The following is a 15767-nucleotide window of genomic DNA, read 5'->3' as shown; positions in this document are numbered from 1 at the left end:
ATCCTACTATTCCTTCCTATACTGTTGTTCCTTCTATCTCCTTCTAGTCGCTACATCAATTGCAATTCACTCTAGTAATAAGCGAATAAAATCAGCACCTATTTATCAAACTATAGGGTTCATCGATGAATGAAGATTGTCTGAAATATTTTGGAGACTAGGGAGTGTCGTTCGGTAGCGTTGTAAGGAAGTTGTTCGTGGAATTCATGGAGAATGAAACGAAAGAATTGACAAGAATCTTGGCAGATTTTATTAAAACATAATTGACTATTACACTTAACACAGGAATTATATTATTTTACTTGGCAAAGCATGAAAGATACGACTAGAATAAAATATTCCTCGTGTCTCACATTCGTCACATACCAAATCGCAAGTAACGTCGTCAGCATTACATAAATGTTTAGATCGCGTGTACCGTTGCTCCGAAAACCTGTTGAACATCATTCCCATTTCGATGTACACACGACACGAATTCACGAAACAAACGTTATAATCCGATCATGAACGCAGGATCGAAACTAAATCCTCGGTAGCACGTACACGTGGACGACCAGGCGTCGTCTCTCGTTTAGTATAGAAGTGAACTCGGCTGCGATTCGAGTTCTCTCGCGACTCGAAATATGGAAATTCAATAGAAATCTCGCGTGTCTCTCGCGTTAAACTATGTTTCTCCACCATCCTTTTTCTCTTTCGAGGATGTCGAATAAATTGGTACTGGTCGTAAAACCGTTTTCCCCGGGGTGTGCCTATTGCACAGGGGAAGTTCTCACCGAGTCGGACCACTTCTCGTTCCACTTGTATTTTTTATTAGCTTTTTTTTTCATTTTCATTAGGAAACATCAACAGCGGCTTATGCTTTCGTTTAATACTTGCAGCGTTCGTTTTCCCTTACAACAATTTTCGCTATTAACTTCGTTAACGTACTTCGTGCTGCTAGAGTTTAGCCTTTACGGTCCATAGTGCACTTTCGTTTTCGCTATTAGACTATCGTTGGAACGCGGTCGTTAGCTCTCACGCATCGTACAAAATCGAAACGGCTCTGTCCCGGCCTTTTTTTCTCCCCCTCCTCCTCCGTTTTACTTTCTGACAATCGTTCGATCACTCGAGAAATCGTCTCTCTCTCTCTCTCTCTTTCTCCCTCTCCCTTTTTATCGGTCGCGATTCAAATTGCCGAGGGCGGACGGCACGTCCGTGATTAATCGTTTAAACACTGTACGCAAGCTTGAACGCTCCGGAATCTCACCTAGACTATTTAGATTCGCTTCGGTTCTCTCCTGGTTAGTTTACACACTGCAAAAGCTGCTGGAAATACGTTGAAGTTTATAAACATTACTAAACCGACTGGTCCGCCGTGAACTGTCTTCGTGACGCTTTGGGGGTTGCTAATTGTCGGCTGGTTTATTTCAGTGCTCGCCAAACTTGCTACCATTTCGCACCCATCCCACAATTTACCCTTACCCCCCTCTACATTGCTTAACGTAACCATTTCAAGATTTAGCTGATCTATCGTTTCAGTCTTTCCGATCTCGCGAAGCAAAATTGTAGACGTATATACAGAACCGACGCCATTCCTGATTTCGGTGGTTTTTCATCTCCCAGGTGGAATTTCCTCAAACGAATAATGGAAACCAATCTCGCTGCAACCCGCACACATTTAATTTTCATTTAATCGGAACAGAATTTGCGGCAGATTGGATTTTCTTAAGATACGCAGATCGCAGAAATAAAATCGATCAAAGGGTAGTGTGGCACACTTTGGCGAGCACTGGTCTAGCAGATTGGTCTGTCTACGGAATTCACGGGTTGCGAACGTCGTTTCCGATTTCTGTGGATATTTCTGTGGACATTTGGGGTTCGTTGGCTCAGCGTGATCGCGGCTCCGGTGAAAAGAAAAGCGGATAGTCTCTGGTTCGTTCGTCACAATGACTAGGCACAGCACCGCGGACCAGAACGAGTGTCGTGTCGCTATAACATTACGCGATAATTCTCTTGAGTACCGTAAAAACGCGTCTCCTAGTAAAAACAATGAAAAATAAATAACGCGAAACAATATACAATATTTTACAGTAGCGCGTAGTGGTTTCCTTCATTCGTGTCAGGGCGACATTCTCGCAGCTCGGTGGTGTTCATCGATCATTGATCATCGAGAGATTGGTCGCGTTCCCTCGTGCGATCCTCGTCACAGGATCGCGACCGACGACCGTCGATCGGTGAATTTAACTATTAATCAACATTCGGTTACGATCGTCGTTCAAGGGCCCGGTTCGCGTCGAGATGTCTCGTCTGAACCCCTTTGTGGACCGTGCGACGCGACGCACCTCGTGTCCTCGTTCTTTATACACCTCTACTTAAGTTTACCTTGGACTAATCGCTATACTTCGATTTACGTTTTGTTCTTTTATGCGTAAAATATCATAAAATACATTCCTCTTTTCTTCGCTATGACTGGGCCCCGCGATCCGCTCGGCGCACCGGGGCTCCCTCGATCCTCCGAATCGACGCTTTCTCTCCTCTCCTCTCGTACTCTTTCTTTGTTACTTTGTTTTGTGTTTTTTTAGCAGGAACGTTAACCGAGAGCTCTCTCCAGCCCTCGTCCCCGTGCTCGCGAATCATCGTCACCCCGTGAAAGATCAGACAGACGTTATAGAAACTATGTTAGCGTTGCCCCGGGAGGACGCACCGGGCGGAACGCGGGGCCGTCGATGACTTACGATGACTTTCATACAAATCGTTCGGTGGGTACGAGCGACGTGAAATGAACTCGTAACGGAAAAGCACGGCGGCACTAGTAAGCTTGCACGGACATCATACGCTACCATGATATATTCATCTCGTCTCTGAAAAAGTCTTTGGTGTGTCGCTAGAGTGGCGAAAGTACTTCCTCTCTTCCCTCTCTCTCTCTCTCTCTCTTTCTCTCCCTCTTTCTCTCTCCCTCCCTCTCTCTCTCTTTCTCTCTCGCTTATTTTTCCCAGTTGTTGGGAACACTCTGCTCGCTCGTTCGTACGGCAATCTATCTATACGGTATAATTGTTTTCATACCTCTAGAAATGTAAAAAGTAGGGGCGCGTGCGCTCGCCGATCGACGTCGACGCGAATCCGCGAATTGTTCTGCGTTTTTCACAAACTACATACTCGTCAACGGAAAGGTTCGCTTTTAACGCTGGAAATAATCGTATCGTCCCTTAATCGGCTGCTTCAACCCTTTGCGATCCTATGATTTCGACGATGTACATGATTAATGCCATAGTTACACGGTATGTAAGAACAATTGTATTTTTCAATTGTTCCGATTAGGTTATGAAGTCGCGTGTGGGAGTACGAATGAATGTTAACAGCAAACTTTGAAATGAAAGTGAGGGAACTGTTTCGACCGCAAAGGGTTAATTCATAATGTTGAATCTCGTCGATGATATTCAATCGAAGAGAGCAAACGTTGCTCTCTACGAAAGAAAATATTAAATAATTCGAATTATCTCTCGATTGTCAACCAGGGATAAGTCAATAATTGTTTCGACGTTCTCCGAACGCGATCAACGCGTCGCCGACTGAAAAAATTAGCTCGGAATTCTGCCGGCCAGCGTCCAACGAAACTGGGCTGGTTCTGAGGTGTGGAAAAGCTCGCATTCGACGTCTCGATCGATCGGCAGTCGGTGCACACGCGCCGCACCGGGGGATACAAGGAATACTTTGTACAAGAGCGTCCTGGACGCGTCTGAACGCACGCTTCGACGAACTGTCGCTGCGAAACCGAGGAGCACCTTCCTCTGCGGATTTGTTTGCGATTTAAACCATCAGCCGGATCTCCGAGGCAGCCGACACTTAATTGATTCGAGCCGCGCGCAGTTCTCTCTTGCAAATATCAGCCGATACGATGGAATGTTTCCGATCGAGTGGCAGGGGTATCGTTCTTTTTTGTGACCGAGGCCGGGAATGAATAACGACTAGAGCACTAGAGGTTCGTCTCGCTCGTCTGGCTCGATACAAGGGCTGCCGGGAAACAGCGGAACGAGATTGCAGCCCCGCTATACGGGGACAATGAAAACCTTCCGGAATTGTCCGAATCTACGCCGGCTCTTGCAATTACGTCTCCGCCTCGAAGACGCCGGCCGCAACGTAGGGAGGACTCGTTGATCCCGGAAATCCTATTACAAGATCCGAGATCGTCCGGACGACGAGTCCTTCTTTCCGCGATCCCGTAAAACGAAATCGTCGCGTCCACGTGGCTCTGTGTAACGATCCGCACGTGCTCACTCAGAAGGTTTACGACCCTTCACCCTCTCCCCAGCCTCTCTCCATCGCCCTTCGACTTTCTCCTGCCTCGTCCCGGATTTAGAAACAAAAATGAAAGTCCGTCCGTCAACGGAGACCATGATTGTCGCCGGGGAAACCACCAGCCGCTTCCTCGAGAAAGAGATGATCGAGTCTCGACGGTCGTTTTAATTTCCGGCCGGCTCGAATGATCCGGCCGAGCCCTTCGGGCGGCAAATTGAAGTCTCTGAAGCTCGCAGCCTGGAAAAGCTGTGGCGCCGCGAGGATATTTTTCCTCGTGCACGCGCGGTTACGTTTGTGCCGTGTTTTCCGAGCCTTTGGCGAGAGAAATCGAAGCGGGGACGCAAAGAGGGTGGTTCTTTTTTTTTTCTTGGTGTTTTCGAACGTCGAATTCAACCGCGGCGACCCTTTCCCGTCTGCGAACACGTTGTTTTCGGTCGATGGCTTGTGCTCGGCCAGATCTCCTTCGTTCTTGCTCGCAGCTCGCTTAATATCCCGTCGACTCGCTCGACGACGATGATTCTGCAATGGAAAGAAAGATTTAATCGGTCGGCTGCGGGTTAAGGTTCTCAATATTTTTAACCATTCAAATATTACGCGATTAAGTCACGCACCAATCTAGTATTTAGTGGATACATATTTATATATTTGTAGATATAAAGTAACTGGTTGAAGAGAGTATAAAAATGTGGACGAACGATGGGAATTCAAAGTAATCAAATTCATTTATTAGAAGTAAAAGGTATAACGAAAATCAATTGAATCAATTTGAATTTGGACAATTAGCACGTTTATATCAGGTTCAATTTTTGTCAATTTGAAACGCGAGTCAGGTTCAAATTTTAACTTCAATCCTGTTTCATATAAATATATAGATATAAATGGAAGCAAAAATTTCGTCGGGTACTTTCCAAAGCGACTTTAAATTTCCAGTTCCTTCAAATATATTTCTACCTAACGTAATTTCTATTTACGTATATTTCTACGAAACTCTGATTTTTACGTCCCCTAATAAGCCTCTTCGGCGTCCACGTTGGGAAACTATGTCCCAGAATCTTCCGAGATTGATCCTCCGTACAATCAGAGGTTCGTAGATTGTTCCCGAGGGACTTTCGAAGGACTTAAGGTAATTCTCGAAGGGGCAGCCAGATGACCTTAGCCGGTCCCTTAGGAAGATCATCCAAGGGTTAAGCTTGACACTAAGGGTGGCCTTGGATGCCTTGGATTTCCGGGCTCGCGTCACGGAAGTACTATTTATCATATAGAAACGTAAATCTCGGGCGAAAATTGCATCTCACGAAAATCTAGTGCGATTATTTAGCGAAACTAAATTACCTGCTGAGAACGATCCGAGTGATCGCGGGTGCCGATCGCTAGGTCCTAGGCTCCGGGCATCGTTCGGTCTAGTTCAGTCGGGAATGCATGCTCCTCGGCGATAGTTCGTGCGAGCTACTTGGCGTCGTTGGTCGGTAGACGGTCCAGGATGCAGGACTCGCGTAAATGACGTTGGTCGGTGAATCGCTTCATCTCCTGGGGCTCTCCTGCGACAGGAAGTAGCCGTCGAAATTATTCGTGGACCGCGAAAGGTACCGGGTGACGCGCTCGCTCGGGCCCCGGACTTTCCGGCCTAATTAGCCCGGATCCATTAAGTTTATCTGGGGGCATCGGGGCCGCCAAGTTCCCTTGGGGAGCAGACGCCGTAGGAGGAAAGTTCGGTCAACGGGCGGCAGAGATAACTCTAGACTAAGTAGCGAATGATTAAGCCGGAACACCGTAGATCGTATGTTTCTACCGCAGCCATCCGAACTACGACCCTAAGTAACAATTAGCCCGTTTCACTGAATCTCCGCGCTTAAGAGCCCTGCGGTGCCGAGGCCTGCAGAGATTCTACGTGACGAGCATCCCGAAAACCATCGAAAACCCCACCGTTTTTAAAGCCACGTACACTTCGAGATCGATCCCGGATTACCCTGCCCTCGGTGAAAATGATTTAACGTCCATGGGGCAAACTTGTGTTGCAACCAGAGATACCCAAGTTCATCTGTATTTAAAGCACACTTGTAATTAATGAGTCCGGGTTACAGTTGCACTGTAATACACGTGTAATTAATACAGCCGTGGTACATGTGTCTCGAAATGCACGGATAACACACGGGCCGTGCATTGAAATATACAGCAGTTAACGTATTAGAAATATCTATATTTTTTTAGATATGCTCGCGCGCAGCATGACTAAATATCCGAATGTTAGATATTCGCGCAACTAATTCGTGATCCACAAAAATAAAAAGAAGGATATATTCGTTACACGTGTACACTTTCGATATCGTGATCTCTAGTTGCAATATTTAGCGAAACTGCCAAGTACACTGCACTTTTTAATTCCAGAAATCCAATACTCTCCCAATAGTTCGTATATTCCTGCATCGTGTTCGAACGCTTTCCGCACTACCGAGCAAACATGTTCGCGTTCGTATGTATTTGAAAAGCGACTCTCCTACTAGTTCGTTCAATTAATTGTAAAAGGTTCTACGCATGTTTGATTGCATTTTATAAATCATTCGAGATTAATACATCTAAAGTGGAAAGTTTAAATTCGCCTTAAGGAGGCAACAGCTCCTTCGTTTCGCTTTCCACGTATCGAGAAGAATCGTCGGAGGCAGTTCGTTAGCGTAGCCTTTATCTAGCACAGAATCGAAATTAAAAACAGCAATTCGTGCGGTAAAATATTGTTTACTTATGCGGGAGCCGTCGGATCTTTTGAAGCGGTAACTCGCAGCCCCGCTTAAAGGGGAAAAGAAACGTCGGCGTATATGCAAATTAACGCGGCGCTGATCCTCGCGACGATCGGGGTGCGAGCAAACAGAATCAGTAATAGATGCGGTCGACAAATTCGTTTTTGCGGGGCGCTGAGGGCTCGATAATGGTCTTTACTTCTAATTAGCACGGGCCATTAGGTTTATCTATGATCGTTAAAGTCACCGGGACCGGTCGTTCTTGTTCCAGCTGGCGACCCAACGATTCGCGCGCGTCGAATTCGCTTGCAATTATCAGCTACACGATCATCATCGGCGACGCCCAGCGTCGGCCAGCCTCGGTCGCGGAGCGGCGATTAAAAAATAATTCTCGGTCGGCGCCCGCGCGAAACAAAGCGGGAAATTTAATTTTTATCTCTCCCTGGTCGCCCTCGAGGGACGGTCGTTACAATTTGTCCGAGTAATTGATTTCGATTGTCAAAGAACAGACGCGGGGCTCGCTCGTGTAACGGGTCTTTGTCCGGCATCGCTTGCCCCTGCCGATTACCTATCCCTCGGAGCCCTTTCTATCGAGCGATTTTAATTGTCGTTAATTCCCTCGCTTACTTTTCATCGTCGCCGAGTATACTCCGCAACGGCCCCGGGACCGGCTAACGAGTTTCGCTAACGCGGTTTCCCTAATACGCGATAGTCAGCACTTGTACCGGTCCCCGGATTCGTAACTCGCAAGTGTGTCCTATAGCTGGTATAGAGCGCATCGGCTTTGGAACCGTACTAAGTTAGCCGGGTTACCGCGCGTTGAGTAGTTTGCAAGTCCATTATAGTGGCGTTAAGGGCGCGTATCTTGCACACGTTGCAAACCGTCTCACACCTCTAAATCTTCGCGGGCCACCGATAGGTGCCCGGCTATCCAACAAAACTCTGGAATCTGCTTTCTTCGACGATGCTACGAAAGACTCCCCGCGAATTCAAGATCCGTCCCCATTGAATTCAGCTTCTCCTCACATTTTCCTATGTCCCACAATCCCAGAAATACGTCCGCGAAGTATCCGCAACGATATACGTAAGACTCCACGAGCTCGCGCGGCTTTCATCGACTGCAGCTCTTCGAATTCTCAACGGTACTACTTGCAAAAATTCACAGTGTTGCCTCAAAACATGCTGGAATATACGCGTGAAGTATTATTCAGCGGAGGGTTGTAGTTTTTGTTGAATAAATTCGCGAACGTACGAATACTCGGCTGGTATCTTCTCCCTTAAGATCGGTCGAACAAATCGTCGACCCGTAATACCGTGTGCAGGCGCGCGAACGAGGTTGCAAAAATTCTGAGTGTAACATTAAACTCGCCAGAACAAATCTGTGAAATCTCGTAAACCGACAGTTTATATACAGTGCAGTTTTTATCGCTTAAATTTTCGTTATCCGAAAATCGACAACGTTCGACGGCGTTGATGTAATTCGACGATCGAGCGAACAAACCGTTGATTATACCGTGTGCGTGGAAGGTCGAACGATTTTCCCGAAGCCTCTTTTCAACGTCAGGGAGTACGCGGGCAACGATTTTTCCCCGACGATCGTTGCGAGCCCTTTTTCTCGCGAGGCGTTCGAGCTCGCGTTTCGGGCTTCGCTCTCTCTTTTTTATTCCCAGCGAGCTTTTTTCCACGGTGCAGAGGTTGCAGAGGTTGCAGCAGCAGCGAGTTAGGAAAGAGCTCCGGATATCGCGAACCTCATATCCCAGGGCACTCTTTTCCCAACGTTTCGCCCGCCCTTCTCCCCTCGGTCTCTCCCGTCTGCTCTCCGGCTGCGTTCCCTCTCGCGAAACGACCAATCCTCCGCGCTCCTCTGCGATGCGCCGCTATCTAAGGACTCCGGGGATAGCTGCTGGATATTACACATTGGGTTCCTCGTTTATTAATCTTCGAATTACTTCCGGCCGGGTCACCGGGAAACGTTTCCGTACTGTCGGCGAACGACGCGGAACCCTAGACAACCAAAAACGATTTTTCGCCGCGCGAATGTTTTCGCGTCGCCCTCGACGCTGTTCGATAGCTGTCACCGTCGGAAGTTCTCGCAGCTTTAATCTGCTCGTTTCGTGGAATACAAGCGCGTCTCGTGGTCAACGAAAGCGAGCCATCCGATAAAAATTGCATCGATAATGAAATCGTTGCACACCGGATTTCCCCGATTTTATCAGGAACAGATTTTCATTTTCTCCGGCTGCTGGGCAATCCTCCTGCACAAAACGATCTGGAAAAGGAGGATATTGAAAGCGACTTCCAGCAATTTCTTTACCTCGGAGATTCTTTTCTTGAGAGTTGATGCAATCAATTCTCTTGTAATAGGTTTGCGGTCGTCCTTTGAAATGAAACTGTTCGCTCTCCGCGAAGTTCTGTTTTTAAAACTGCGAGAACTTGCTTCGCGGGAAACGGTCGGGAGAGATCGACGATAAGCCGACGGAATAATCGGAAATGGAAGGTTCTGGCTTACCTTTGGGAATCGATGGCGTGGCCGGACGATCGTCGCAAGTTCGACGCGAGACGGCGGCGACGACGACGACGACGACGACGACGATGAAGAAGTAGAAGTAGAAATAGAGGGCGGAGGAGACGCGGACGCGAGATGGGAGAAGTGTGAGGAATAAACGAGGGAATGTCGCGGGAAACAATAAACCGCGAACCCTCGAGAAATTCCGGTTGGTCGAGGAACGGGGACGCCGCGTAGGGAAATCGAGAGCCCGAGGAGAGCGAAGAAGACGAGGACGCGTACGTAGGAACATGAACGGGTGGCGTTGGGAAGGGATGTGGGTGAGGCTACAACAAAACAAAACACGATGAATGTCCCGATGTGCAAGCTGCAAGCATAACAACGTCAAGAAGATCGATGGTTAGTCTTTGTCGCAGTGCGCTCGCGTCCGCGAATTGCCTGGATAGATGGGCTCGATAACGCCGCGATAAATCCGTGAGCGACGGTTCAATGTAACGTCCCGATCGAGTCGAACGATCCAGGGATCTCCGAGGGATCTCTGTCCAGACAATCCACCGTCGCGGCGGTTGATCGGGAATTAGTGGCGACGCAGAGAATCAGTCACCTAACTCTGACACCTTTCCAACAACCGCAATTTGTTTGCCCTTTAATTCGCGTTTCGAGGATCTCCCAGCGATTAAAAAAATCCTCTCTGTTGAAAATACTAGAACTACGTTTATCCGAATCTTTATTACACGTTCCTGCAATTATGTATAATTCGGATGATCGAGATTCTGCTATACTTCGTACCCTAAATCAACAAGTTATCCGAAGCAATGGGCTCCGACGACCTCCTTCGAGGTTATTAGTTAAAAGCGAATGATTAATCTCCGTTCAAACATAGCGCGGTCAGCAAAAAGCCTATTAATAGGCTTCCAGTAACCGAAACGTTAAGCAGAGTATTTAAGCCGGTATTCTATAAATATTTTGCAATGACGCTCAAAACGGGAGTAACGGTACTCTAAAACTTGGACGACTCATTCCGTGGAACATACATATTATTAGAAAGCAAATCGATGCGGGCAGGGTTCGTTAGCATAGAGACTACGTTGTTAACAGTGAAATTTACCTTGACAGTGCCGCTAGATGCGCTAGAAGCGGGCGAGCGTCACGTCCTCGGCGAACGAAGAGAACTTATCCATATCTTCCGTTAGCGTGAACAAGAGAAGCCCATTAATTACGAACAGAGGAAAGGCGTGGTTAGTTCGGTGGCTTCGGTGATTCTTCGTTTCGATTCGGATCGGTTTCGAGCGGCCTCTCTACGCGATAAGAGAAATATCTACGGTGTTCCCGAATCGATCGAAGGAATCGCCGTAGCCGGGAGAGGAAATTCTGCGGAGCTTTCGATTCTTTTTTCCGGCTGTTTCTCTCTGTTTTTGCGAGAAAGCGCGGGATTCGGTCTCGTACTACAGCAGCGGTCGTCTTACGAGCTCTTCAGGGCTCTCTCTCTTGGTCGGCCCTCGAGAGAGGAGCGAACTCGAGAGAGCTAGCACACGGGGTCGAGAAACGGTCATAGTTCTATTTCCGTCGCTCGTGAATCATTCCCGCTTCACCTATCTCTCCTAACGCCGAGCGTATAACGCCGTTATACGGGCCCGCTGAAAGATGGCGCGTCCCTGATAAAGTTCCTCCGAGGACGATTTCATAGGGTCGAACTAACCCGCGGCCCGGCGAAACTTTCGCGACGGGAAAGAAGAACGCTTCCCCCTCCGCCCGCCCCGCGGCCCGCGAACTCTTCACGCCGCCGTGCCGCGTGTTTTTATTCGAGGGAGAGAAGATCCTCTCACCCTCCCTCTCTCGAGAAGTCAAAGTTTGGGGGTCGCAGAAACGGCGCGGCGGCCCCGCTGAAACAGATCGATATTTCGAGCCGACTCTCGCGGTCGAAATGAAATTTCATTCGTACCCAGAGACCACCGGGTCGCCGACAACCGTCGACGGCGCGTCGTTACGACGGAAACTTGGCCTGGGGATCGCCACTAAACGGTCCGTTTCCGGACCTCCGACGCAATAAATTCCGGCCCGGTGATGTTCTCGCAGCCGTTGGGAATCGCTTTAACGATGTACAGTCTTGTCGAAGTTCCCCCGTTGAAAATATCCGAGCGCGCGCGCGGCCGGGATCGCAGGACGCGTTTGTACGGGCCAAGAGCTCCCGGCCGCGATTTTATCGGCGCTACCGGCCGTTAATAATATTCGCGGCGAATTGCCGATCGTCGGGAAAGTAAGCGCGATCCCCCGAAATCCCAGCGCAACAATCTATTAGCCCCGTTTCCCGCAAACCCGCTCGCTGATAGTTGAGCGCGATTCGTTGCATCGTAGCCGGATTATGCGCGGCCCAATTCGTGGGATTAAGCGATTTCAATTAACCAAAAATTACGCGATGGTATTACTCGGGACCGGCCCAACGCGGCCCGCTCTGGGCGCAACACATGCTTGGGGAGCAGCACGGAGATCCGCAACCCCCAAGATCCCGATCTCGCTCGCTCGATCGGCCAGCTACGCGCCAGCCGTGTTTAGGACTTGGGGGCCACGATAACCTGGCCACGGTAATGCGTATCAGACTACATTTCACGGTTGATCGAGACCCGGCACGCCGCCATAGACAATTTCCCAAAGGGTTCTAGAGCGATATAATGGGCCGGGCCGGGCCGCGTCGGGTCGGGCCGCAGGTATATACACGTGGCCACCGTAACTCTATCGCATTACGGTTAACCCGACCAGTAAGAGGCTGCTGCTAGATGCCGGCTAGTTCTCCGGGAGTGAATTCGTCAATGGCTCGTCGATGCTCCCACTCGAGGATAACCTCGACCGGCTGGCTGGCCACTCGAGCAGCCAATTCGCAAAATTGTAGTTCGTGGCACGTAGGTCGATCGTGCCTCGTCACTTCGCAATCTTGCCTTCTCTTCTTCGATCTAACCTCGTGGTGGCTCCTCTCTGCGCCATAACTTCTGGCTCCGTTGTATCCCGCGAGAACTTGTCCAGTTATTCCTCTGGACTGCGCGAATTCGGCATCGATGACGGTAGAAGGCTAACATTGTTCCGATAGAGTATCTCGAGTAGGCGTGGCTTCGTTGCCCGTGATCGAGATAAAGAGAGCAACGTTCTATAGAACAGTCCGAGCTTTTAGAGCGCCCGGCAATGCCCGCGAACGGTATTAAAGTAGAGACTCCAATCCGCTGGCGGCATAAATAATATATGTATATGGGGCTTTGCGTATGTAGCGTTCCGAGTGGACGTGGCTTCGTTGTTCCTTGTTTCGATGGAAGTAGGATAGAGTTTCGTAGAGCAATCTTTGTTACTTAGGTTCCATACAGGGTGTCCCAGCATCGACGGTACAACCGAGGAGGGGGTGATTCTACTTAAAAATTCAAATCGAAAGTAAGGGACAACAGTTTTTTAATCGAGGCTTTAGCATTCAGTCGAGGCTGAGAATATTCAGCATTTTCAACCATTTTGCAATTAATAAAGTAAGTTAGTAACTAAATCGCATGTGTCTCGTTTTCATTTAAATCCACTCTAAATCCATAGGCAAAAATAAATGACACAGCACATCATGTTGATACTAATGGTGTTAGTACTATTTATAAGTGACATATGAATTTTAGAGATCCACCCATCTAAACCATGTTACGAGCACGCGTACTCGTTGATTATTCAAAGTCGATTTTCGCGACAGCGATGTCGCAAATGAATTATTCTTATTCCTTATTTTCGATTTGCTTTTTTGTCGAACCATCCCCGTCTCGATTATACCACTATGCTGGGTCACCCTATATAAGGTGTTTTTGATGGGCCCAATTTTAAACAACAATCTATCGTCATCCCTAAAAACTCCAGCCCCGAATACAATAATATCTCCCTAATTGACCCTCACATCGTCCACAAAGATGGACAATTTGGGAAGAGGAGATACGATTATTCGAGCCTTGCGGCTCATTTTTTTAGTTACTGACAATCGGTAATTATAAAAAACGAGCTGCAAGGCTCGAATAATCGCGTCTCCTCTTCTCAAATTGTCTATTTTAGTGCACAATTTCGGCGACAATTAGGGAGACATTACTGTACCTTCGTCTCGTGTAGAGTATCTCGAATGGGAGTCACACCCTTGCTCCCAGTTACAACAGAACCAATTTATGTTCTCTATCGTTCCAAAGTCTAACGCTCCCTTGATGATCCAGGTTCCCGAAGACAAAAATACCCTAGTCCTGCCTGAACAGTCTAAAATGGGCGTGGTTTCTCGGCTCCGGATTTGAACGCAGCTAACGCAACGTCCCACAGAGTGTCTATACACTGCCCCGCAGTACATTCTAGCTGGCTCCGGCGGTCGCTTGGCTGGACACCGAAAATCCTCGAGGTCGTTACAGTTTAATGCGTCGAGCGGCGTCGTAATGCGGATTCATTGTCGACGAAAGCGTCCGGCCCGGCTCACTCGGTCGTGTAAACATTGCGTACTCTCAGCGACGACGACGCCGGCCAGCAAGGAGTCGTACGACCGTCTCGAACCCGTATCCTCAGTCTCCTTACATCCGAGCACAGTTCCCTCTCGGGACATATGTCCTTATACCGTCTCCGTGAGCTTTAATGAAACCCATAAAGCGTTCTCTAGATCGCACTTGCGGCGCTGTAGCTGGCTATCACTGGTTTACTCGATGGGACGGTTCCTAGCCAGCGGCTCGGTCACCCGGCTGCTTTCCACGAGAGAGGGAATCATCGTTTACGGAGACGCTGTGCTGGAAAAACCGATAAATTCTTCGCTAATTTCCTTCACCCGAAATACCGACCCCAATCTGTTCCTGATATGTTCTTCGAAGCATGCGAAAATCGTCATGTTTTGCCAGAACGTGTATTACGGTATTTGATTGAGAATACGACACCGATGTCCGATTTTCGACCACCTTTAGAGACTAGGTCTTTCTTTTTCATCTAAACCATCAGGATCGCTTCTGTAGGATTCAGAATGTACTTCAGGGTATCTTAAGGCGAACTTAGAATGCTTCATCCGCAGTGAAAAGTGCAAATACAGTAAATTGGACAATTGGGATGGAGGAGCAATTTGGGAGGAAGAGATATGATTATTCGAGCCTTGCGACAGGTTTTCATACAATAGTTACCGATTGTCAACGACTATAAAAACGAGACGCAACGCTCGAATAATCGTATCTCCTCTTCCCAAACTGTCCATTTTTGTGCGCAATCTGAACGCGAATTAGAGAGAAATTACTGTATTATTTTCATCTGCATTTCTTCCGAAGTGAACATCCAAAGTGCACAGAGAACGAAATAGAGCCGAGCTCTACTTTCGATTAATTGAATATGCATCCATGGATGATTCATTTATATTGCAAATTCTAAATTCGCTTTTACACAGCGAGCGAGATTCATTCGCCCTTCTTCCTTCAAACAGTACAGATTCACTTGTTTTATCGTATCTTAAATAGTACACGCCATGTACACCCCTGCCCATAAGAACGCGAACACTTCCTTAATTAAGATAAGTTATCTAAAATAAGGTGTGAAATCATTAATATCATTATAATGTTTGTATTTACTTCGTAATATTAGAGGGTCCAGAAGAAGCGGAGACGAGGCAGACACGCGGGATGACATGCTGGAAAAATGTAAGAAAGAAGAAGGGATGCATGGGAAGATAAAAAAGATATTAGCGGAAAACGGGGAGGGGGAGGGCCGCATGACAAAGTCAGATTGATAGACAGAGAGAAAGCAAAAGCAGGAGAGGAAGTGCGAATGAAAAAGAAAAGAAAGGAGATTGGATTGACGAGGAAGGATGGTAGAATCAGAGGTCACAGAGAGGAAAAATGGAATGATGAGGGGGAGTGAGCGACGGAATGAGAGATACGATATGTAAAAAGATTTGTAAAGAGTTTGTAAACTCGCCTGGGTTTAAATATACAGTTAAATACGATTACAACAATTTCCAAGGGACGGAGAAATTACGTCGTCATAAGCGAACGTTGATATAAGCAAAATTAAATTATCGGAAATCGAATTTAAGAGAGTGAAAAGGACGTAATGTGCGGTCTGTGTTATTCTACGTGATGTAGCAAAATTCGAACTCGAGTGTATATTGTCACTGTTAGAATTACGTTCATTGTTAAGTCAATTTATTCACCAGCAACAAATTCAATCGTCGGGAAACATTTTAATTAATCGCACCCGAGATGACGAATGTGCGACGGCCTTAATACACCGATCTTTTT

The 15767-nt window shown here is 47.7% G+C and overlaps 1 protein-coding gene across 1 annotated transcript in view; it reads right to left on the bottom strand.

The window, feature by feature from the left end:
- Positions 1-227: 227 nt before the first annotated feature.
- The window catches only part of vn (membrane-bound neuregulin protein vein), a 391821-nt gene continuing 376281 nt past the window's right edge, over positions 228-15767 (bottom strand). Inside the window, exons 6-9 of the transcript XR_013034198.1 lie at positions 10622-10696; positions 9517-9880; positions 5608-5813; positions 228-4794 (exon numbers count right to left, since the gene is read on the bottom strand). The gene's annotated coding sequence lies outside the window, so the exon portion shown is untranslated. The remainder of the gene's footprint in view (positions 4795-5607; positions 5814-9516; positions 9881-10621; positions 10697-15767) is intronic.

The sequence above is a fragment of the Megalopta genalis genome, chromosome 10 (assembly GCF_051020955.1).
Source record: "Megalopta genalis isolate 19385.01 chromosome 10, iyMegGena1_principal, whole genome shotgun sequence".
Classification (NCBI taxonomy): domain Eukaryota; kingdom Metazoa; phylum Arthropoda; class Insecta; order Hymenoptera; family Halictidae; genus Megalopta; species Megalopta genalis.
This window is presented reverse-complemented; position numbering and strand designations above follow the sequence as displayed.